Genomic DNA, 23226 nt, shown 5'->3' on the forward strand with positions numbered 1-23226 from the left:
AAGTCAAGAAGCAATCCCCTGGAGCAAGACATTGAAATCATTAGTCATTAGCCAGATGCAGTAATAATAAGGAGGTCCATATAAACACACTTCAATGGACAGATACTAGGCTACAGCAACTACACTATATGTATCTTCTGTTTGAATTGGTAATCTTGGAAGAAGGGGCATGTCTGTGACCTTTCATTCGTCCAACCAATCACGAGCCAGAGGTCACTGATAAGCAGGTCACCATGGCGTTACACAGATCTGTGGTTCTCAATCTTTTTGTTCTGTGCCCACCTTCCTCTTGTCTGTGGCACAGTTTACCACTTGTGACCAATGCTTACTACATAGTACATAGCACATAGCAAGCCGATAAACAGCATGCCAGATGGCAGCAGACTTCATCCAAAAACATGCATGCTTAAAAGGCACCAGTCAGATGCACAGCGCCATCTACAAACTCTGACATGCCTGGAGGTGTCAGCATAAATATTTGTTTTAAGTTAATATATACCGCATAAAAGGACATTTTGGCTGGTATTAATTTTGGTGGATTTCACAGCACGTTCACAAAAAAAGTCACAGTTTTGCATTTATACTTTTACCGATAATTCAAAAAACGTTAAAGTAAATGTTTATTTAAATATGTCTGCTAAAACAGTATCTCATTTACAGTAACTCGTTACAGCATCTACAATATAACTGCAGCAACTTGAAAAACAACAAAGAAGGCCTTCTAAGTATTTATCGTTCTTGTATGGCCCTTAATTTTAAGAACCAGTAAACTTTTCTGATAAGCATTTTCTGTCTCTCAGTTTTAAAACACAGCATAACACAGCGGAATGATCTCAGTACTGCCATGCAGTAATTGTAGAGCAGTATTGCCACGTGTGAAATCTTTAACAATAAAGCCGAAAAGAAAATGCTTTTATTTGCTTCTAAATCATTTCAAACTCGTTATTAGACTAGCAAGCACTGGCAGAATCAGCTCAGTTTATATAGTGCAAACAATGTTAACTTTTTGTTTTGTTTCTGGGCTTTGCGATGCCTGCAATAACAATCAACCACTTTGTTACAGGCTTTCAACAAGTCTGACACAAACAATTTTGGCTGTTACTTAATTAAACGCTGCTAAAAAAGAACACAAAAATACTTAACATAAAAAAGACCAGTCCTACTATCACATCATCAATTCCACATTTTTTAAATCTATTGATGGAAATGTCTGATCTACTTTTAACGTTCAAGCAAATTGGCTTCATCACTGCCATTCTCATATTCACTTTAATATCTGACACATTATTTCTCTTGTCCAGAGCTTCTTTGATCTATTCTGTGTACCAGTCTGACAGAGGACGGGATCGATACGAGTACCATATGCAAACCTCTGATTGGTGGAAGTATTATTGGCGATCCAATCAAAATTGCCAATAACACCCAAATAAAGTATCCGCCCTTTATATGGTATAGCCTAAGTTAAGATGTGCAACGTACGACCGCCAGTTTGAGAACTGCTGACCTGGATTATGAAGCCATCAAGAAATTGTAATAATGATTGGCCCATATCATGCTTTAGTTTAAAAGCAGCGATCCATACAACAAGGGACAGTTTAGTGCCCAAAATAGCATAGTTTGTCGCATGATTATTTCCAATAAAGAGGAAGAATGCAGGGTGGAGCTTTGCTGACATATTTTGAGAAGAAAAGTTAAAACTGAATCATTGAACAAAGATCTCAAAAATTGCTTCCAAAATGGTGACACAAGACTTTTCCTGGAGGTCTTTTCGACAGCTCAGACAGCAAGTTCTAAGGATTTGTTTTTTCTTCATTTAAAGAAATGACAAACAATAAACAAAAAAAAAACAAGATTGCTGTTATTTTTAACAGATACTGTACAAAACACGTCAGCCACATGAAGCAGTTCCTTTCAGTTTATTTAACCTTGATAGCATTCAGCCCACCAGTGTTACTGTAGCAGCAGACAGAAAAACAGAAATGGCAACAAGCAAACATCTGCTATCAGTACTGGTCCAGTAATATTGATATTCAATGACTACCCTAGAATAACAAACAACATATCAAATATGAGCCTTTTTCACAGTATTATTACTAGCAGTAGTGTTTTTCTTCTTCTTTGTGACATTGCCTGGGGCTGGCCCAGTTAACAGTTAAGTAGCTTCTGGTCTAACGCTATGAAGACCGACCCCTGATTAAGCAAAGCACAGTGTTAATAGCCTTGACGAAAAGCCTGGTAATTACTGTACCGTTAATGATTGCATAACTCATCTGATATCATTCCTATTCGCTTTGCCTGTGAAAGGCCTGGTTTAATTTTATTCATTAGCAGCTCCGAGGAAGTGGAAGTGATCGTTCCATCCGGGCCGCAGCCTTGGAGATTGACTGCACTTGCTGTGCTTATCTAAGGAGCAGTTGTTCTGGTGGAACTGGCCCGCTGCCTAGAGATCGCAGGGTCAGCTGGCAGATCTGTGAAGAAGCACTTTAGCACAAAGCTGCTGTTTGAGCAGTAGTACTCAAAAACTCCCCAGTGCAGCCGCTGCAAAAAGGGGTAGGCTCACCCTCCCGCTTTCAACAAAACACCACTTTGCCACACTTTCTGATTTATTTGAAGAGCAGCTTATGCCACATAATGTGGGACGTTATTGCTCGCTCTTCTTTGAACTGCTCTTCGTGGAAACAGTTGATCTGTTCTCACCCGGCTGGGATGTCACATTTGAGTCCAGGAAGAAGGAAGAACGCAGTTCCTTTCAATTAAAGAGTGATAGACAACCTACAGCAGATAATTATTTTCTTTGTTCTGCAGAAGTACTCCTTGCAGTGCTGTAAAGTTTCGGGGGTCCTGCCACACATTGGGAGCGCAGCCTGTGATTTCTGGACTCCATTATCTTGTTTGCGGTACCTTTTACAACACAGACCCACTGAGACGTCGGCTTGCTGCTGCTCAGAATTCCCAAATTAAAAAGCAGACAGGGACCATTTTATTCCCCACAGCAAATTATTCATTTTCTAATGCTGCTCCTTTGAGGTGCATCTAAGCAGTGCATTCTACTGTCACCTGAAAGAATGACACGTGACGGAATTTAGTTTTTCATTCTATGTGCATTGGAAATCTTAATTATTATAACTGTTCTATTATATCTTAACTTTTGCGTTGAACATTTCCAAATTGATGTGCTAAAAAATCTGTGATTTTTTTGGTTTGTTTGTAGAGGAAGTCATCTTGATGAATAAACTTGTTTCCTCCATGTTCTCTTTGCGTTTGTCTGAATAAAGCTCATCCCTCGTGTAATCAACAGTTTGCAGTTCTCTTTTTGCTGCATGTTGTATTACAAGCTGTGATGTGTATGGAACTTCATTATGATTAGAAAAAAAAAAAATAATCCTATGGATAAATACCAGGATGAAGCTGAAAACAAAACATAAAAAGAAACACATGCTATACAAGACCAAGAATTATTTGCAAAAATATTCAAGAAACTGTTGATTTTACATTGAGTGTTTTTTCTTGGAAGGACTTTATTAAAGTGGGTCAGGTTGCCAGTGCACAATTAGCATGCTGAAATGCCTGGTGGGCTAGCAGTGACACAATTATACCATCATGGTTCAACTTTCTCGCAGACAGGAGGCTAAGGACAGCGTAATAGTGTAGCAGGCAGGAAGAGGTGACAGTGCTGCATCAGTGAAGGGCTCTATCCTGACAGCATTTTGTTTTCAAGGACCCCTAGCTGTAGGCCGAAAGGATTTCATTCCCATCTTGTCATGATCAGATCTAAATGTCTGCATCCAGTCACTAATCTGGAAACAACTTCAGCATTATTTTACATGGCCAATGTTCCTCCCACAGAGAATGATCCACTTCTACAGTGCCTCCTTTAACACCACTTCCTGTTGGATGAGGGTCTGGAGCAACTGTGGCAATACAGTGGTATTGGTTAACCAGTTAGTCACAACCCAGAGAAACTGCTGTCCACTGTTACTTCAGATCTAATTAAATGTACATCATGTTACTCACACTTTCAGGTTCTCTGCTGGTGTATGCACTCTTGACACTAGACTAGCAGGACAACCCATTGCAGTGCTGAGAGTAAGGGGTCGAATTACCACAAATGGACAAAACAGATTTAAAATTAAATATCTCAATTAAATATTACAACATTTAGTGGGTATAGCGCTATACACAGTTCATGTGTCTTATTTACTGAAGTCAACTGTGACCGGCAAATAAAAGGACGACCCTCCCGTTCATACACCCTAAAGCTAACAACAAAGCTATTCTAATGCCAACCTCCCCCCGGGCAAAAGCATTCTCAATCATTAAAACAAAATATGACCAGCAAAAAACCCCAGCTTCTCTTCCCCCGGACCCCCAATCCAACATTCACAATACTTGTACGCACACACACACTTAATCATTGAAAGGCACACTCAACCACAAGACTTTCTCTTTTTAGAAACATGATTTGAGTTTAGTGGTTACAGTGCTAGGGAGTGGCAGCCTAGATACCTTATCCTGTGCTCAGCCTGGCTCAGCAACATTGTACGAAAGTTCAAGGCAGCTTATATTCTTTGGCTTCAGCTGTATAATAACACTGGAAAAGTAGGACCCTACCGCAGAGATGACTAGAGAATATTTTGGGATTTTCTCTTGAACAAAAACCAGTTTTTCCTGCATAATTATTCACTGCAATTTGGAAACCATAGCATACTTAATGATCCATTTTTGTGCCACACTATTGATAATATAGTTTGTACATGCAACGTCTTCAAAGAGGGAATAAATGACTGGCCCGATCAATTGATTAGCGCAGCCCCCCTCGTATCTTCATTGAAATTTACCTGGGCCCACAAACAATACTGGCAGGACTCAATCCCATGGAGCCGAGCTAAGAAATGCATGTCCTTTAAAAGTATTTGTAGCTTTTAGATTTTCAGTGTCAAAGCCTCTGTCAAATATAATTAATAAAAGAGTTTTGCTATTGCTAAGGTTGACTATTCAAATATATTGTCAATGTATATGATATACAGAGAGTACAGTGCTTATTGCTAAAGCCCTGTACTCCATTTTAAATGCAGTGTACTGAATATGCCAAGTAACCCTAACATATACATTAAAATTAATCAATTCAGTTAATTCTGTGTATGGTAAATTCTTTTGGAGATGTTAAAGAATAATATTGTCATTGTCTAGTTTGTCTTGCAGTCACATCATGTATGGAACCAGTTCACATACCGACACCAGTTGTGAATCACCATTTTGATAAAGTCAGCCTACATTTCTGCCACTTAACCGTCTCGTCATTAAAAGTGGCCATTTTGAAACCCTGATCTGGGTCTGGGTGGAAATGCATTCAACTAAAGAAGCTGCCTCGTTCGAGGAGCCCTGTGGGATGTTAAATAAGTGATAACATCAAGTGCTACCTTAACACTGTGGAGAAACGTGTGGGTGTTGGATGGTCTTAATTTCCCTGCAGTGAGAGATAAAAAATAATTTGCCCCTAACAGGTTCTAATGGTTATTACTTGGTTAACTGTGGTAAGGTGTTGTATTTATTTTTGTTTCTTCATGAATCAATAAACTGTACAGTTATCAGAAGCTGTAACTGTAGGGCTGGTTTCCCATCTAATGTTACAATATATTCCCTTACCTGGCACTGAATGTTGTGGAAATGGTTTAGGATCACAGTCCATGCCATATGGGCAGTGGAGGTAGAGCCACTATGCAGGCTTGTTTTCATCATCCACTTACAAAAAATGTTTGCTAAGAAAACAAACAGTCAGTCTACCAGCCTGTGAGACGGAAACAGCTGTTAGAAATTAGGAAACTGGCAGAGGCTGATGTCAGATAATACAATTATTATCTATTCCGATTATTCTCTAGTAACATAGTCAGTACAGACTTGTTCTCTTAGTACTGTAAACCGGAATCTGCAATTCACAGTATCTGCAACACACAGTATTACTAGTAATAAGACTACGTTGGAAAACTATTCAAATACATTTGTTTTTTTCACAGTGCAAAGTTTGCAACATTTTGTCTTTTAGTAAAGGGTAGACTAAACGACTGATGTTACCAAACTGCAAAAAGCCAAACAAAAAACTGCAGCAAATTACACAATTTAAAAATGCTAAATCATAAACTGTGAGGCAAAACTTATATATATATATATATACACACACACACACACACACACACACACACACACACACACACACACACACACACACAGGCGGACAAACATTTCAACAGTGTTGTGTTTTACCTCATGAAACCAAAGCACATGTGAACTGAGCAGCATGTATATTTGCAGACTATTATTGTACACTACAGAGCAGCAACTTGATCTCCAATGGTTATTGTATAGTACACAAGACACAGCCCAGACCTAAAGGCTCTATAAAATGTATAACATGTCGCAGGAAGTATATCTCAAGGAAGTGATGTCAAGCATTTGTATTTTACTTTGATGTAATTTCCTATGCTGCTGCAAGATTTAAAATGCTTGTTACAAATGACTCTGCTCTTATTCAAGATCAAGCTAACCTTACACCCCCAACTCATTCAATATAGTGAACAAATAGTAATAGATGGTCAAATCCTCTATATGTCCATGAATAAAGTGTTTTTTTTTTTTACACACACATACATGCAGAATTTACAGTTCTGTGAACTGGGGCTAGGTCACCGCTGAACCTATGGAGCATTTAACTCTTGTGTGAGGGTAATTTTAAAGCGAATTGTACCTCATACAAAGTTTAAGCACACCGTCTTAAAGTCTATATTTTGACCTTTGAAGGTTCGGAACACATTACCAAAGGAATGTTTGAACCTTCAATGGTACTAATTTGCATAATTTACTGGTGACGTTGCCATAGCTACTTGTTTATATTTGATTGAAATCCTATTTTAGAGGTAATTGATATAAATAAAATAAAATGTAGTTTAAAAATATGTTATATAGAACAGTAATCATGTTTTCATAATTGAAATAAAAATACACATTGTTTATTTACATGTAATTGATGCTGCATGCGATGGATACAGGAATTGCAGCATCTTCTGCGGACAATTAAAAGAACTTGGGCTTTGGGCAAAATAAAGCTTTATTTAACAGTCACCATTCCAAGCAGGTTATCAGTCACAGTCACATTTTACTACTACTAAAAATATTAATAATAACCCTAATAATAATATGAACTGACACTTGCCAAGTGACCCCAGAGATTGGTTATGCCTCCATGATACGAGTTGCTTGAACAGTTTGCATTCAACTTTTTTTTTTGGTTGTCTGGGCATTTAACAAAAAATCCCAAACAGCAGAGGGCTTTCGAGACATTTCTTTCAATACAGCTTCAGCTATAAAACGCTTTGCTGTCGAGATGTTGAATGAAGAAATTAAAAGGTTTGCCCCTGGATATGGTGACCATATGGCTCTGTGTTCAGCGGGACAGTTCAGGCTTTTCAACTCAAAACCCAATGCATTCTGGTATGTTTTACCTGTCTCAGGTACCATTCTTAAGAGAAGCAGGACTACGCTTACCAGAATGCACTGGGTTGTGAGTTGAAAAGCCTGAACTGCCCCAAACTGTCCCATTGAACACGGAGCCAAATGGTCACCTTACCTCTGGATAACCTGAGCTGGAGGGGGGGAGGGGCGGGGCAGGGCAGGGCAGACGGTGCTCTGTTTTCAAAATTAAAATTATTAGGGTTAGAGAATATTTTGTATGTTTCAAACACATTCTAATCTATCACTTCCCTTACACTTTCTTGTACACTAGGTATTCAGTACATATTTTACTGAAGCCCTACAACCGCTGTAGCTACTGCCCCAGTACTTTGGATCCTATACCCTGCCCCATACACAGCAGTGGCACCATACAGAGAAGCAATGTATGAAGATTTGGTAGTGGATTTTAATACAACTTTTGTTTATGTAATATGCGTTCTACAAATCAAAAGATCAAATTTTGCATTAGAGTGACATTTAATGTGTGATTTACAGTATTCACACATTATCAAACGGTTTCTGTTAACAAAAAAAAAAAGTGCGTGAATGCAACTTGACAAACCTTTGAAGGTTTAAAACTACCTTCGAACCTTCGAACACAGCCCTATTAAAGTCTGCCTCACCAAACCACATACATTTGCTCTCGAAGCTGTATATATGTCTTGGAATAACAGCCAGTTATTTAAATACCAGTATGTCAGTAACATGCATCCCACACCAAGGCGGGGAATAAAATAAGTACCTAGTTTTATTTTTATATACAGTATAGGGAGTTTAAAATAAGTTTTTTTCAAAATAGATCTACTGTATTTGCATTCTCCAGCAGACCTTGACCTTGTCATTCATAACCTCCTGCTATTGTGAGTAGTCCAGCAGTGGGAAATGCATTTTCTGTTCAGAATGACAGCATGGAGAGACGTTATCTAGGTGTCCGGAAGCTTCTGGGCCTGCCAACTGCCTTCAGGGAATGTAAACAAAAAGAAAAGCCTTTACGACGTGTGACAGACTCAGTTCTGCATAAAAACTGTTCATGTCTTGCCTAAATAAAATGTACCTCCACCACTACCTAACCCTATTTATACTATTGTCATTTACAGGGTTGTGAATGGGAGAGAATGAATCTGAATTGTAAATCTACCTCCCGACCTGGAAGGGCACTAAGTAAGGTTGGTGGTACGCCTTCACAGGGACTGGCCGACTCGATGGTAGGACGGAACCGAAAGTCGTTCATCTTGGTGAAAGGGTGTAGCTGTAAGACTGCTGAACAGCTGTATTGCAACGTGGAACTGCACTTATTGGTTTATTGCTTTTGGGCCCTCAAGCCAGAACAAGGCCCAGGCTCTTTATTTGGGAAAACATAATTCAGGATCACCAGAAGAAAAAGATGCACAACATTTTTTTTCCCCACTACAAAGAACTCGGGAGCTGCACAGCCTCAGAGTCCAAATCGATTGATCTGTTTAGCTGTTGGTCTGCTTACAGTATTAGCAATTGATGTGACTGATAACCTTATGTATTGAATGGAATCCAGAATTTGCTCTATTATGCAGTGTTCTTTACATACTCTCCATTTATACTGCAGAAAAGCAGGATATGAGAGAGAGAGAGAGAGAGAGAGAGAGAGAGAGAGAGAGAGAGAGAGAGAGAGAGAGAGAGAGAGATTTACTTAAAAGCTATTTTACTGGATGCTTCACTGTGAAACACCATCTGATTCTCAATAATGTGCTCTTGGCAGCCAGAGGCAGAAGTGACGTGTTAAAAACACTGAAATTCAAAGCATACACACACACACACAAACTTGTAGTCAGAAGTTTACATACCCTAATAGAAATTTATAATTTCTAGAAATTTCTTGAAAACAAAGAATTTTAGGAAAAATCTTTTGTAGTAAAGGTTTTGCTTTTATGGATGAGGGAAAAAAAGTTACAAGAAATAGATGCCTACAATTACTTATTTCAGCATTTCTTTTGCAAAACTCCAAAAATGCTAATTCAAAAGTATCCATACCCTTTGATGCTATGATAGTATTGTCTACAAGGTGCTAGAAATTCCAATATGATAATGAAAAATCTTGGATTGCAGGTGACCATTCTTAGAGTATAAAAGGGTTAGGCATAGGATGATTGCTGTCATTACCAATAAGTTTGAAGACCTTTGGCGGAAAATTATTTATAGTCATAAAGCTTGAGAAGGATACAAGAAGATTTTCAGCTACTGTTTCTATTATCAAAAACTACAAGACTCATGGTACGGTCACAACTCTCCCTCGGTCTGGAAGAAAGAAGGTTGTTTCACAAACAACAAGTAGAAGAATTGTGAAGAAGGTTAATAACAATCCGAGATAGTGCCTTTCATAGTGGACCACCATCACAAAGCACTTTAAAAGATGCAGTAATACTTTAAATACAGAGAAATGAAATAAACAGTAAAAAAAAAGCAAAAAAACAATCCATAATATAATATTCAATACAGTGGATACTGCATAATACATTAAATAGTACATTAAATACAGTGGAAAGTGCATAATACGTGATAGTAACATAACACATGAAATAGTAACAGCAACACAGCAGCTAATAGCAGAGATCAGGCTTAAAGAGCATGGAAAGAAAGAGAACAGGTGGATCTTGAGAGTTGTTTTCACGTTTTTTACATCTGATAAGGATTCTAGACTAGCTGCTGAAGGTTTATGGTTTGTGCTGGGAGACCACCATAGAAAGAGTTGCAGTAGTCAAGTCGAGAGGAGACAAATGAATGACAAAATATTTCCGCATCTGGTGGGAAAGGTAGGGATGGACTTTGCAGATGTTTCGAAGATGGTAAAAGGAAGATTTGACCATGAAGGAGATGTGAGCATCAAAGGAGAGGTTACTGTCAAGAAGTACACCAAGGCTTCGTACCTTGGAGGAAGACAGCATCAGACAGTTTCTGAGGTTCAGGACAGCTATACTTAGATTCTTAAGGGAAGTTTTAGATCCTACTAGAAGGAGGTCAGATTTGCTAGTGTTCAACTGAAGAACATTGGCAGACATCCAGGCCTCAATGTCTTGAATGCAAGCCAAGAGCCAGACCATGGCAGAGGGGCTACCAGGGTCGAGTTTTAAGTAGAGCTGGGTGTCGTCAACATAGGAGTGAAACATGAGGCTATGTTGGTGGATGAAGGAAGCATGCAGATATTGAAGAGAAGGGGCCCAAGAGCAGATCCTTGGGGGACACCACAAGTGACTGGGTTTCCAACACCACTGCGTCCGCATAAAAAACAGACTGCATGAGTCCGGATAGGTAAGAGGATATCCAGGAGAGACAGGTTCCCAAGATCCCAGCATTCTTCTGAAGGCAGTCAAGAAGAATGCCATGATCTATGGTGTCAAAAGCAGTTGTTAGGTCAAGGAGGACAAGCACAGAGGGGGCAACAACCTCAACATTGAGCAGGGGATCATTCACAATCAGGAGCAGTGCAGTTTCCCCAGAGAAGTCTGTATCTACAACGCATACGGATGCCCTGAAGGGCCTTATTGCATTTATAATCCAGATGAAACAGTGGATTTGAAGAAAAAAAAAAAAAAAACATAAAATCATGTTTAGGGCAAGCAATTATTTGTTTTATTAAATATCCTTACGCCAATAAAGTATTTCCATTTATAACTTTGAACTACACACTAAGTTAAGCTGAGTAAATTAATTTAATTGGAACATGTAAAAGAAACAACATCTGTATTTTTGATTTTGTGGACAATGCCCTTTGAAAAAATACACCAGGGGCAGAATTGAGATGGCACTGAGTTATTTTTCTCCCTGCCAACTCTAATTTTCACATTGCTTGTTTCATGTTCCATTGCCAGCCCTGGTTTATATATATATATATATATATATATATATATATATATATATATATATATATATATATATATATATGTGTATGTGTGTGTGTGTGTATATATATATTTACAGTGCCTTGCAAAAGTATTCAGACCCCTGACCAATTCTCTCATATTACCGAATTACAAATAGTACATTGAAATTTTGTTCTGTTTGATATTTTATTTTTAAACACTGAAATTCAGAATCAATTATTGTAAGGTGACATTGGTTTTATGTTGGGAAATATTTTTAAGAAAAATAAAAAACTGAAATATCTTGCTTGCATAAGTATTCAACCCCTGTGCTGTGGAAGCTCCCAGTTTGCACCGATGAAAGAAATTGTCCTAATGAGGACACAATTACCTTACCATTGGCCTCCACCTGTGAACCATTAAAGTTACTGTCACATTTTCTGGACAAAAACCCCATTGTTGAAGGATCATTGGTAAGGCTGTGAATCTGAAGGAAAATGAAGACCAAAGAGCATTCTACAGAAGTTAGAGATAAAGTATATATATATTCATATGAGCGTAACATGCAGCCTGCAGCACTCAATATTCCAAGGTGGTCTCCCATCCAAGTACTAATCAAGCCCAACATTGCTTTGCTTAAGCATTGCATGGTGAGTTCGATTTGAAGAGCGTTTTGCCATCAGAGATGTTGCCCAGAAGTCACTACAAGAAAGTAGCTCTTCTTGACCCCCAGAGATAAAGTAATACAAATGCATAGATTAGGGAAAGGGTACAAAATAATATCCAAGTGTTTGGGTATCCCAGCGAGCACAGTTGGATCAATAATCAGGAAGTGGAAGCTGCATCACACCACCCAGGCACTGCCAAGAAAATGCTGTCCCTCAAAACTCAGCGCTCAAACAAGAAGGAGACTTGTGAGAGAAGCCACAGAGAGGCCAACAATCACTTTGAAGGAGCTACAGAGTTCAATGGCTGGGAGTGGAGTAATGGTGCACCAGTCAACCATATCAAGAGCTCTGCATAACACTGGCCTGTATGGGAGGGTGGCAAGAAAGAAGCCATTACTCAAAAAGTACCATCTGAAAGCACGTCTGAAGTTTGCCAGAAAGCATGAGAGTGACCCAGCTGCGATGTGGGAAAAGGTTTTGTGGTCAGATGAGACCAAGATAGAGCTTTTTGGCCAAAACTCAAAGCGCTATGTGTGGCGCAAACCTAACACTGCCCATGCCTCAAGACACACTGTCCCTACAGTGAAGTATGGTGGTGGCAGCATCATGTTGTGGGGATGCTTCTCATCAGCAGGGACTGGGCATCTTATTACAATTGAAGGAAGAATGGATGGAGCAAAATACAGGAAAATACTGCAAGAGAATCTGCTTCAGTCCGCTAAAAAACTGAAGCTTGGGAGGAAATTCACCTTTCAGCAGGACAATGATCCCAAGCACAAGGTCAAAGCAACATTGGAGTGGCTCAAGAAGAAAAAGGTGAATGTCCTACAGTGGCCCAGTCAAAGTCCTGATCTCAATCCCATTGAGAATCTGTGGCACTATTTGAAAAGCGACGTCCAACCAACCTGAACAACCTGGAGCAAATCTGCCAAGAAGTATGGGCCAAAATCACTCCCACACTGTGTGCAAAGCTGGTACATACTTACCCCAAAAGACTTAAAGCTGTTATTGCAGCGAAAGGTGGCTCTACCAAATATTAATGTGTGGGGGTTGAATACTTATGCAAGCAAGATATTTCAGTTTTTTATTTTTCTTAAAAATATTTCTCAACATAAAACCAATGTCACCTTACAATAATTGAATTTGAGTTTCAGTGTTTAAAAATAAAATATCGAACAGAACGAAATTTCAATGTACCATTTGTAATTCAGTAATATGAGAGAATTGGTCAGGGGTCTGAATACTTTTGCAAGGCACTGTATATGTGTATATATACATACAGTATATGCTTGGTTACATAAATATCCCGGGCTGGTAGGTGGTTTCTTTATGTTGTGAGACCCTGAAGCCATCCTGTGGCCCAACAGGGTTCCCCCATTTCTAGTTCATTAGCCCATATGATGAAACTGGGCAAGCTGACAGAACTTTGTGTTCAGGCCAACTATGGACCAAACAATGGAGTTATTGACGCTCTTCCTGAACCACTCATCCATTGCATTTCTACATGTACATAAAGTACAAAGGATTGGGGTGTTGGTGATTTTCTTTTTCCTAATACTGGTCTATCTTCTTTTGTATTTACAGCTATGGCGGGATATGTAATTGAATGAAGATTTATTTGGCTACAGCTCTGATATTTGTAGGTAAGAAAATGCTGTTTAAAGCTTTGGTTACCCCTTATTGACCCTTCTAAAGGTTTCTGATAGTAGAGGCATAGTAGCGTGTAATAAAGCATAGTGAAAGCATGGTAAAGCATAGCTAAGCATTGTAAAGAACTGTGAGGTACTGTATGGTAAACCTTATTAATAAACATGACAAATGAGTAAACTATGGTAAATGCACAGTATAGCCACGGTAAAACTGCAAAAATACAGTGCAAACATACTGTGGTAAACTTTGTATGAGGGTAGGTCAGTTACTGGTTTATTTAAAGTTTTGTTTATAGGGATATGTAGCAGGGAGAGATCTGTGCTGACTCTGCTGGTGTGTTCACGGGCTGCAGGAAGAGGGCGGCAGTCGCCCAACAACCGCCTGTGAGTCATGGCAGTGACACGGGGAGGTGGGAAAGTGGGTGTGTGGCCTTTCCCCCTCTCTGAATGGCTGAGAGGCGAGTTTTGGGAGATTGTTGGTCCTATAAAATAATGCTCTGCTGTTTCCTCAGGTCTGCCCTTATAGACATGCTGAGAGTGCGGAAACGCTGGTCGCGGACCGAGAATCAGCCGGGAGGGAAAAAGACACGAAACTGTCGCAGTGAGACAGTGAGAGCGGGGAACCCTTGGGCAGACCCCTTAAAAATATAACAGAGCAGGCTAGGTAGCCGGCAATGTAGGTTGGAGATCCGGGTCGCACGGGCAGCGGCGACCGGGATATTGCTGCAGAGTGCAGCACCTTTTATTTGTAGTTTTGTTATTGTGTTATTTTGTCCTTTGTTATCTTTGCCTTCTGTTTTCATTGTTATTTCTTTGAGCACCTGCAAGGCGCCGGTATTGTGTACCATCGCTTGGTATGCCCGTGGTTCTGTTTACCATCGTTGGTAAATCAGACCATGGACCCACAGAGCCATCTGCGGGATAAACTGAAAAACAGCACCCCGAAAATAAAACTGGTCACCTGTGCGGTATTGCCAAATCCACCTGTCTGTCTCCTGTGTCAGTGAATTACCCACCACCCGGTCACACTTGGTGTCAGCAGTGGGATTCACTGGCACTGCCCCAAGCAGTGCAGCTACAGAAGCAGCAGACTAGCGATGGATGCTACCCAGTTTGCCGCAGTGATGGCCCAGACGCTGAAACAGACGCTCACCGCGGCAGTGCAGGGGGCGGCCAGATCTGCAGCTCCAGACCACTCCCTAGAGACCCACCAAGATGACGGCCAAGGATCAACCTGACGCCTACTTGGAGGTGTTTGAGGCCATGGCGATCTTGGCCAGGTGGCCCCATGCCCAGTGGGCTAGCTGTTTGTTACCCCAACTCACCGGGGAGGCTCAAGCATGCTGGATTATCCCCTGCTAAAGGCAGCCATCCTGAATTGTGTGGGAGCCACCCCGGAGGGCTACCGTAAGAGATTCCGGGAGGAGCCGTTTGCGGCGGGGGAGCACCCCTGAGCTATTGCCCACTGGCTAAAGGATTACGCCATGGGCTGGCTGAACCCGGACGCGGTCACCAAAGCTAGGTTGGTGGAGCTGATCGTGGTGGAGCGGTTTCTGGAGTGTCTGGCCCTGGGTCCGCGGCTATGGGTCCATGGACAGGCACCAGATACTCTGGATCGGGCAGTCGAACTAGCCGAGCAGTACCAGGCAGCGGAGCCAACGCCTGTGAAACTGCCGGGGAGGAATGCGACTGCCGGATCGTCCCCTCAACCGGCCCCGGAGAGGGCGAAGGGACTGGGGGGAAGGGGTAGTCTAGGATTTGGTCAGGGGGTGTCGGTGGGAGCTCCCGGCCCGGGAACTGGGGCAGGGTGGGGATACCCACGGGCTGCTGCAGTGTCGGACCGGGGTCTCGCGCGGACACCTTATCAGCGAGCCCCTTTCATGGCTCCAGTGTTTCCCCCTCTTTCCAAAACTTCGAGGGGAGAAACCAGCCCACCGAGGTGTTGGACATGCAGGAAGGCGGGCCACCTCGTCCAGGACTGTCCCGTGGAGTGTGACCTCAGCCGACCAGGTAGGCAAGTTCAATTACCTCAGTCACTTCAGCACAAGGGTTTTGTTATTCCTGTGACAGTGGATGGTACAAAAACCCAGGCTCTCCTGGATTCAGGGTGTGGTCAGTCTCTAGTACAGGAGAGCCTAATCTCACCGGGGCATAAACGTATATTGGGACGAGTGCATATTAAATGTATTCATGGGGATGTCCACTCCTATCCCAAGATCAATGTGTGTATGAGTATTGGCCAGCAGGTGACGCAGGTGCAGGTAGGATTATTTCCTCGATTGCCGGTACCAGTAGTTCTGGGACGGGACTGTGAGCAGTTTAAAGATTGGCTGCCCTGACAGCCCCGTCCTCTTTATTGGCGAAGAAAGAGGAAGTAATTGGAGAGATTTTTCCCTTTCGCGATCCAGAATGGTTTTGCCATAAATTTAAACCCCGTAAAACAAAACGGGAGCGCCGAATCGCTAAGAATGAGGGCTGGCAATGGAGAGAAGTTTCAGGTGGGGGCGGTTGGTGAAGAGTCCGGGGGGGAGGTCGCGGAGCCAGCGCAGGGGTCTGGCTCGGCTGCCTCTGCTCGGGACTGACCTGACCCCGAGTTGGAAGCCATGGGAGTTGATTTCTTAGTTCGCTCCCGTGACTTCCGACTCGAGCAAGGGCGTGTCGACGTGCTGGGCAGGCTCTTTGACCAAGCAGCGGTGGTTAATGGTCGGGTGGTCGAGCCCAGACGCGCCGCCAAGTACCCCCACTTTTAAATTGATTGAGATCTGCTGTACCCTGTTGATAAATTACCCCAGACCAGTGAAGTGCGTCATCAGTTGCTCATTCCTCAGCCCTTTAAGGAGGATTTTTTGCAGCTGGCTCAAGCTATTCCTGTCTGGTCATTTGGGAAGGGATAAAACTAAAGCAAGGCTTGTGTCACGGTTCTTTTGGCTGGGGCTGGATGGCGATATCAAGCGGTTTTGTGAGCGTTGTGGGGAATGTGAAAAGGCCAGCCCTAGAGCCGTTCCACGAGCCCCACTGGTGCCTTTGCCCCTAGTGGAAGCTCCATTTGAACGTATTGGGATGGACATAGTTGGGCCATTAGAGAGGAGCGCGGCAGGGTACACCCACCTACTTGTCATTCTGGATTACGCTACGCGTTATCCAGAGGCTATTCCCCTCCGATCTATGTCCGCTAAGTCTGTTGCCAACGAGCTTGTGAAGGTTTTCTCCCGGGCGGGGATTCCCAAGGAGATACTAACTGATCAAGGCACCAATTTTATGTCCCGGCTAATCCGCGGAACATGCAAGCTTTTGGGAATTAAGACCATTAGGACCTCGGTGTTTCATCCTCAGACCGACGGTTTGGTGGAACGCCTTAATAAGACCCTTAAGAACATGTTGCACAGATTTATTCGTAGTGATGTGCGTTACTGGGACCAGCTGATTCTTCCCCTTCTCTTTGCGATCAGAGCGGTTCCCCAGGCATCCATCGGGTTTTCACCATTTGCGCTGCTGTATGGGCGGAGACCCCGGGGCGTGCTTGACCTGATCAGAGAGATGTGGGAGGAGCAGCAGGACAATTCGACCAATACTGTCCGGTATGTGTTGGACCTGCGCAAGCGTCTCAAGTCTGTTGGGAAATGGGCACATGACAATTTGCAGCAGGCACAGCATAGACAGGAGACACAATATAACCGAGGAGCCCAGTTGCGCACATTTCAGCCTGGGGATAAGGTACTTCTGTTATTACCCAGTTCTGAGTCGAAACTCTTGGCTAAGTGGCAAGGACCCTTTGAGGTTACACGCCAGGTTGGGAAGATGGACTATGAGATCTGCCAGCCGGAGCGACGGACAGAGAAACACATTTACCATATCAATCTCTTAAAGCCTTGATTGCAACCAGAGGCGTTGTTAGTGGTGCATGCAGATGACGTCACGGACCTGGGACCTGATCTTTCTGTGTTGGCAAGAAAAGGATCGGTACAGATTGCTGAGAATCTGACACCAACGCAGAAATGTCAGGCTCGCGGTCTGGTGGCGGAGTTTCCTGACGTGTTCTCTTCAGTCCCGGGCAGACTCGAGTAGCTCATCATCACACTGATATTGAGCCGGGGGCGCTAGTTCGCCAGAGGCCGTAACGTATACCTGAGTGTAAAAGACAGGTAATAAAAGAGGAAATTGACGAAATGCTGAGACTGGGAGTAATAGAAGAGTCCCAAAGTGACTGGAACAGTCCAATCGTTTTAGTTGATAAGCCAGATGGGTCAACTCGATTTTGCATTGATTTCAGACGAATCAATGAGAAATCGAAATTTGACGCTTATCCGATGCCCCGGGTAGATGAGTTGCTGGAGCGTCTAGGCACAGCTCATTTTATGACGACACGGGATTTAACGAAGGGGTACTGGCAGATACCCCTGACTCCGGAATCTAGAGAGAGGACGGTGTTTTCGACTCCCTTCGGGTTGTACCAATTTAGGACCATGCCCTTTGGGTTGCACGGAGCACCCACCACTTTCCAGCGGATGATGGATCGCATCTTGTGGCCCCATCAGCAGTACGCTGCTGCTTACATAGATGACGTGGTTATCCACAGTGAGGATTGGCCGAGTCATCTGTGTAAGGTAGCGGCGGTGATGCAATCCCAGCGGGAGGCGGGGCTCACTGCTAACCCAAATAAGTGTGCCACTGGGAAGAGTGAGTCGGAGTATTTGGGGTATCGAGTAGGGGGCGGCCAGATCAGACCGCTAGTTGCTAAGGTGAAAGCCTTGGCTGACTGGCCGGTTCCTACAACCAAAACCCAGGTGCGCTCTTTCTTGGGACTAGCGGGCTATTATAGAAAGTTCATCCCGAGTTTCGCTACGCTCGCTGCTCTCTTGACAGACCTCACTCGGAAGGCTGCCCCAAATACGGTTCAGTGGACGGAGTCGTGCCAGAGGGCTTTTCTCGCCTTGAAGCGGAGGCTGTGTAGTAAGCCAGTGCTATGCAGCCCGGATTTTGGTAAGAGGTTCACCCTGCAGACGGATGCGTCAGAGACAGGTCTCGGGGCAGTGTTGTCGCAGGAGGTTCGGGGAAGCGAGCACCCAGTCCTGTATATCAGCAGGAAGCTCCTTCCCCGCGAGAAAAATTATAGCACCATCGAGAAGGAGTGTCTCGCGGTAAAATGGGCAGTCGAGTCACTCCGGTACTACCTCCTGGGGCGACACTTCACCCTGGTTACAGATCATGCCCCCTTAGCATGGCTTCACCGGATGAAAGATAGCAATGCCAGAATCACACGGTGGTACTTGGCCTTGCAGCCCTATGCCTTCAGGGTAGTCCACTGAGCAGGAAAGCTGCATCAAAACGCAGACTTTCTCTCTCGGGAAGGCACGGAGGTGTAAGATTTTCGAATGAACCAGTGGTGTCATTCTGAGGGAAAGGATATGTAGCAGGGAGAGATCTGTGCTGACTCTGCTGGCGTGTTCACGGGCTGCAGGAAGATGGCGGCAGTTGCCCAACAACCGCCTGTGAGTCATGGCAGTGACACGGGGAGGTGGGAAAGTGGGTGTGTGGACTTTCCCCCTCTCTGAATGGCTGAGAGGCGAGTCTTGGGAGATTGTTGGTCCTATAAAATAACGCTCTGCTGTTTCCTCAGGTCTGCCCTTATAGACGTGCTGAGAGTGCGGAAACGCTGGTCGCGGACCGAGAACCAGCCGGGAGAGAAAAAGACACAAAACTATTACAGTGAGACAGTGAGAGCGGGGAACCCTTGGGCAGACCCCTTAAAAATATAACAGAGCAGGCTAGGTAGCCGGCAGTGTAGGATGGAGATCCGGGTCGCACGGGCAGCGGCGACCGGGATATTGCTGCAGAGTGCAGCACCTTTTATTTGTAGTTTTGTTATTGTGTTATTTTGTCCCTTGTTATTTTTGCCTTCTGTTTTCATTGTTATTTCTTTGAGCACCTGCAAGGCGCCAGTATTGTGTACCATCGCTTGGTATGCCCGTGGTTCTGTTTACCATCGTTGGTAAATCAGACCACGGACCCACAGCGCCATCTGCGGGATAAACTGAAAAACAGCACCCCGAAAATAAAACTGGTCACCTGTGCGGTGTTGCCAAATCCACCTGTCTGTCTCCTGTGTTAGTGAATTACCCACCACCCGGTCCCAGGATCTATAATATAAATTGTGTTGGATATTTTAATGGCATTTGCAGTGCCACAAATAAAGCTGATGCCACTAGATGCTGACCAATCGGTGCCAACTGCTTTATGATGTCACAGTGGATTCTGTTTCAGTCTGTGCCAACTGCTTTATGATGTCACAGTGGATTCTATTACCTTTGGCAAACTCATGAAACAAACTCATGGAAAGACGATTCCTGGCACTTTTTTTAAAGCAACTAGCTCTAAGGGACGTATCCCAGCTGTTTACTCTGTGAGGACAGTTAAAGTAAACACTGACTTGTTTTGAATTGAGCACCTTGCTGAAAAAGGGCTTAAACGTTTAGCCAATCAAGTCACACATCTGTGCCTCTCTGCTGGGAACCTAGTGTTAGAAAGACAGACTAGGTGGCAGGGAATAAAATCATGGACTTGTGTACATTACTGCAGACTGGCAGCTCTGTGCTTTTCAAAGATTTTCCAGAGACAAGCTCTGTGCATTCACTCGCATGAATCTTGCCGTAAGCCTTTCCAACAGACTGTGCCATGTTCTTCCCACCAGATGAATGCTGGGAGCACCATACTGAAAGCAGAAATGGTTGTTGATATCTTCAAATAAGGAAAGACAGAGACCCCTCATCAGCCATGCTGTAGGATCTGAAAATAAAACTGTACTGTGTATAGCTGCCATCCCTAAAAAACAGAATGATAAGTAGAAAAGGAAAAAGGGGAGCCTTATGAGACACAGAAGTTAAGAGGATGGGAGAATACTGTTATGTGACTAAAAAAGGGTTCAGGACTTTCTTCAAGTGTTGTAAAGTTATTCTCTGAACGTTGATTTAAAAGTGCCTGGGGGTGCTGAAAGCCAGTGAACAAAACTGTACCCCCCCCCCCCAAGCACCCCTAGTTCCAGCACCCGTTTGCAGTTTTCCTTCAGTAGCCAGTGGGCAATGGGCTTTGCTTTGGTTAGCCACCCCTTTCGTTTGGAAAGCTTATTGTCAAGGAATGAGTCTGTAGTACAATATAATACTCTGCCACAAAGCATTCAGAACAACAGTCACCTCATTATCCTGGACTTCGATCATTGTGCGATCGTGTTAACTTCTGACTATATCTATACCTAGAGATGAGTATTCATGTTTATACAGTAGTCCTACAGCCTTTTTTTGTAGAAAGATAATGTTGTGAACTACAGATTCCTTCTCAGAAGTGTATTTTCACATGAGACCACAAGACAGCATTCCACATTACATAAGAATGAATTGAATGTAGATCTGCTGCCTTCACAGCAGCTAGGCTCGCCTCAATGGTCATATAGAAACCCATTCTAAGCCTGCTGACCATCTGGACAAGCGCTGTTTATGATAGACTCCTTGTATGATCAGAACACCTGCTAGGCAGGTGGTTTGTAGCCTCAGTAACTGCTCAGCCTTATCATTTTGGAAAGACTATGGAGATATTTTGAAATTTTACATCGGATTGGGTGTGAAAATGTAGCTCTACTGTGTGAAAGTCTCGAGTGGGCCACTGGGATCAAAATTATCCAAAGCTCTTCCGCTTTGAAAGTGCTAACAGCAGTATCAACTCCAGGAAATGCAATTCCGCTGAGCTGTAATCCCGCAGCACTACAGGAGCAGATGGGAAGAGAAAGACTGACAATATAACCTGAATTTAGACATGATATTAAATGTCATTAGACAGGATTTGGGTTTCACTGAAACGGAATTGTACACTTGACCTGTATTAAACAGGAACTGTCTTTTCACTTTTTAATATTTCATCTAGTAATATCAACTTCAAAACAATAAATTATGCAGTATAACTTCAAATGAATCCCAAGCAAGCAGATACAAAGTTTCAGCTGCTGCATGTCTTAGACTGATTTTTTTAATTATGCTTCCTTCTTTTTGCAAATGCCTATGCATATTCATAAGACATATACAGTATTGGTGTTACAGATCATACAACTGGAATTATGACAGACCCCATAGCAGGATGCTTTGTTTTTGTTCACACAAACTCCCACTGTACCAGCCTACTCATTCTAAGTGTAATGCTGATTTCGTGCTACGTTTCAAAATGGGAAATAGTATACAGGTATGCTGAAAAATTGATTTGATGGGACTGGATCAGCTAAATGAGTCTGTGCTGGACATGGTATTGATTCCTATAAGGTGCAGAGTTATGGCAGCTGCTCTACAGCTTTCTTTAATTACTGCTGGCCAAACCCAACTTAGAAAACAGTATGTTTTTTCAATGGTGAACACCAATGAAGAGACTTGTGTAGAACTGGCAATAAAATGTACAGACGGTATACAGAAAGTTATATCTGCTGACAGAGCAACACTGCTTGACCTCTACCAGCAGTTTTGTAGAGATGGTGACGGGGGACATGAGGTGACCTCCTGTTTGGGTTTGGTGGGTGTGGTTTGTGGTGCTGTATTGTCCTACAGTTGGTAGTGTTGGTGGTGGTCAAATCACTTGAGAGTGGGGTTTCCCAAACCTTTTGATTGGCGACCCAAATGAACACAGGAATAATGAATCCAAGACTCAAAATGATTCACTGGCTTGGTATGTTAACATCAAGTACTGCAAACATACAAACATTTATTTTTTGCAATATGCATTGTAACTGGGTAGGATACATTCATCTCCTTTTCTGAGACAAGCTGATTTTTTAAGAACGTCTCGCTGTTTAGTTTATTGATCAGCTTTCTTGGGAAACGACAGGAGTTTTTCCACAACGCCTGTCTCAAGATGCCGATGGCTTAGCTTTCGTGAGTCAGTACTTCACAACAAATGACACATGAGGAGGTGAGTCATCCTCGTCACCAATGTAACAAAAAAAAAGTTAATATAATATGGCAAGTGCTATTTTTTTTTTTTTGAGATGCACGTAGGATTAGCCATGTTTTTGTTTTGCATCCATTTTAACAACTGTTTTCAAAATCACAAGTAACCGAACATAAAATGTCATCTTGTACTTTATTTTTTTGGTTCATATTTAAAGCAGAAGACTGATGAAAAAACAATACATTGTTTACATACTACTGAAAATTATGTTTATTTTGAATATAATCATAAGAAATTGTATAGTGAAACAAAATCTTAACAGTGTGCACTGAACGTCATATTTTTGTGATTGTTTAGCGACCCTTGCAGTGACCCATATTTGGGTCGCGACCCCAACTTTGGGAAACATTGCTTTAAAGCACCATGAGGTATGGTCAAGCATAGCATGACCTAGGATTAACTAGTAGAATAAGAATAGTTCATATATAACTACAAACACTTTTGCCTTCACGTTTAAGCACCCCAAAATAGCAGTTTGTTAATGCAAATGTTTTGCACATGCAAATTAAAGATCAGGAGAAAAAACTGTCACTAATACTGTTGATGCATGGAGATTTGGGAGGCGAGTAGAAGCTGTTTGAAATTGCAGTT

General features: G+C 42.7%; 1 protein-coding gene across 6 annotated transcripts in view; it reads right to left on the minus strand.

The window, feature by feature from the left end:
• Nucleotides 1-23226, minus strand: part of LOC121317572 (tyrosine-protein kinase Fyn) — a 74426-nt gene that overhangs the window by 23482 nt on the left and 27718 nt on the right. Inside the window, exon 1 of one of the 6 annotated variants that reach the window (XM_041253651.1) lies at nt 2249-2367. The exons of the other annotated variants lie outside the window; for them this stretch is intronic. The gene's annotated coding sequence lies outside the window, so the exon portion shown is untranslated. Of the gene's footprint in view, nt 1-2248; nt 2368-23226 lie in introns of those variants that run through there. 6 annotated transcript variants of the gene reach the window in all.

Source organism: Polyodon spathula, chromosome 6 (genome assembly GCF_017654505.1).
Source record: "Polyodon spathula isolate WHYD16114869_AA chromosome 6, ASM1765450v1, whole genome shotgun sequence".
Lineage (NCBI taxonomy): Eukaryota > Metazoa > Chordata > Actinopteri > Acipenseriformes > Polyodontidae > Polyodon > Polyodon spathula.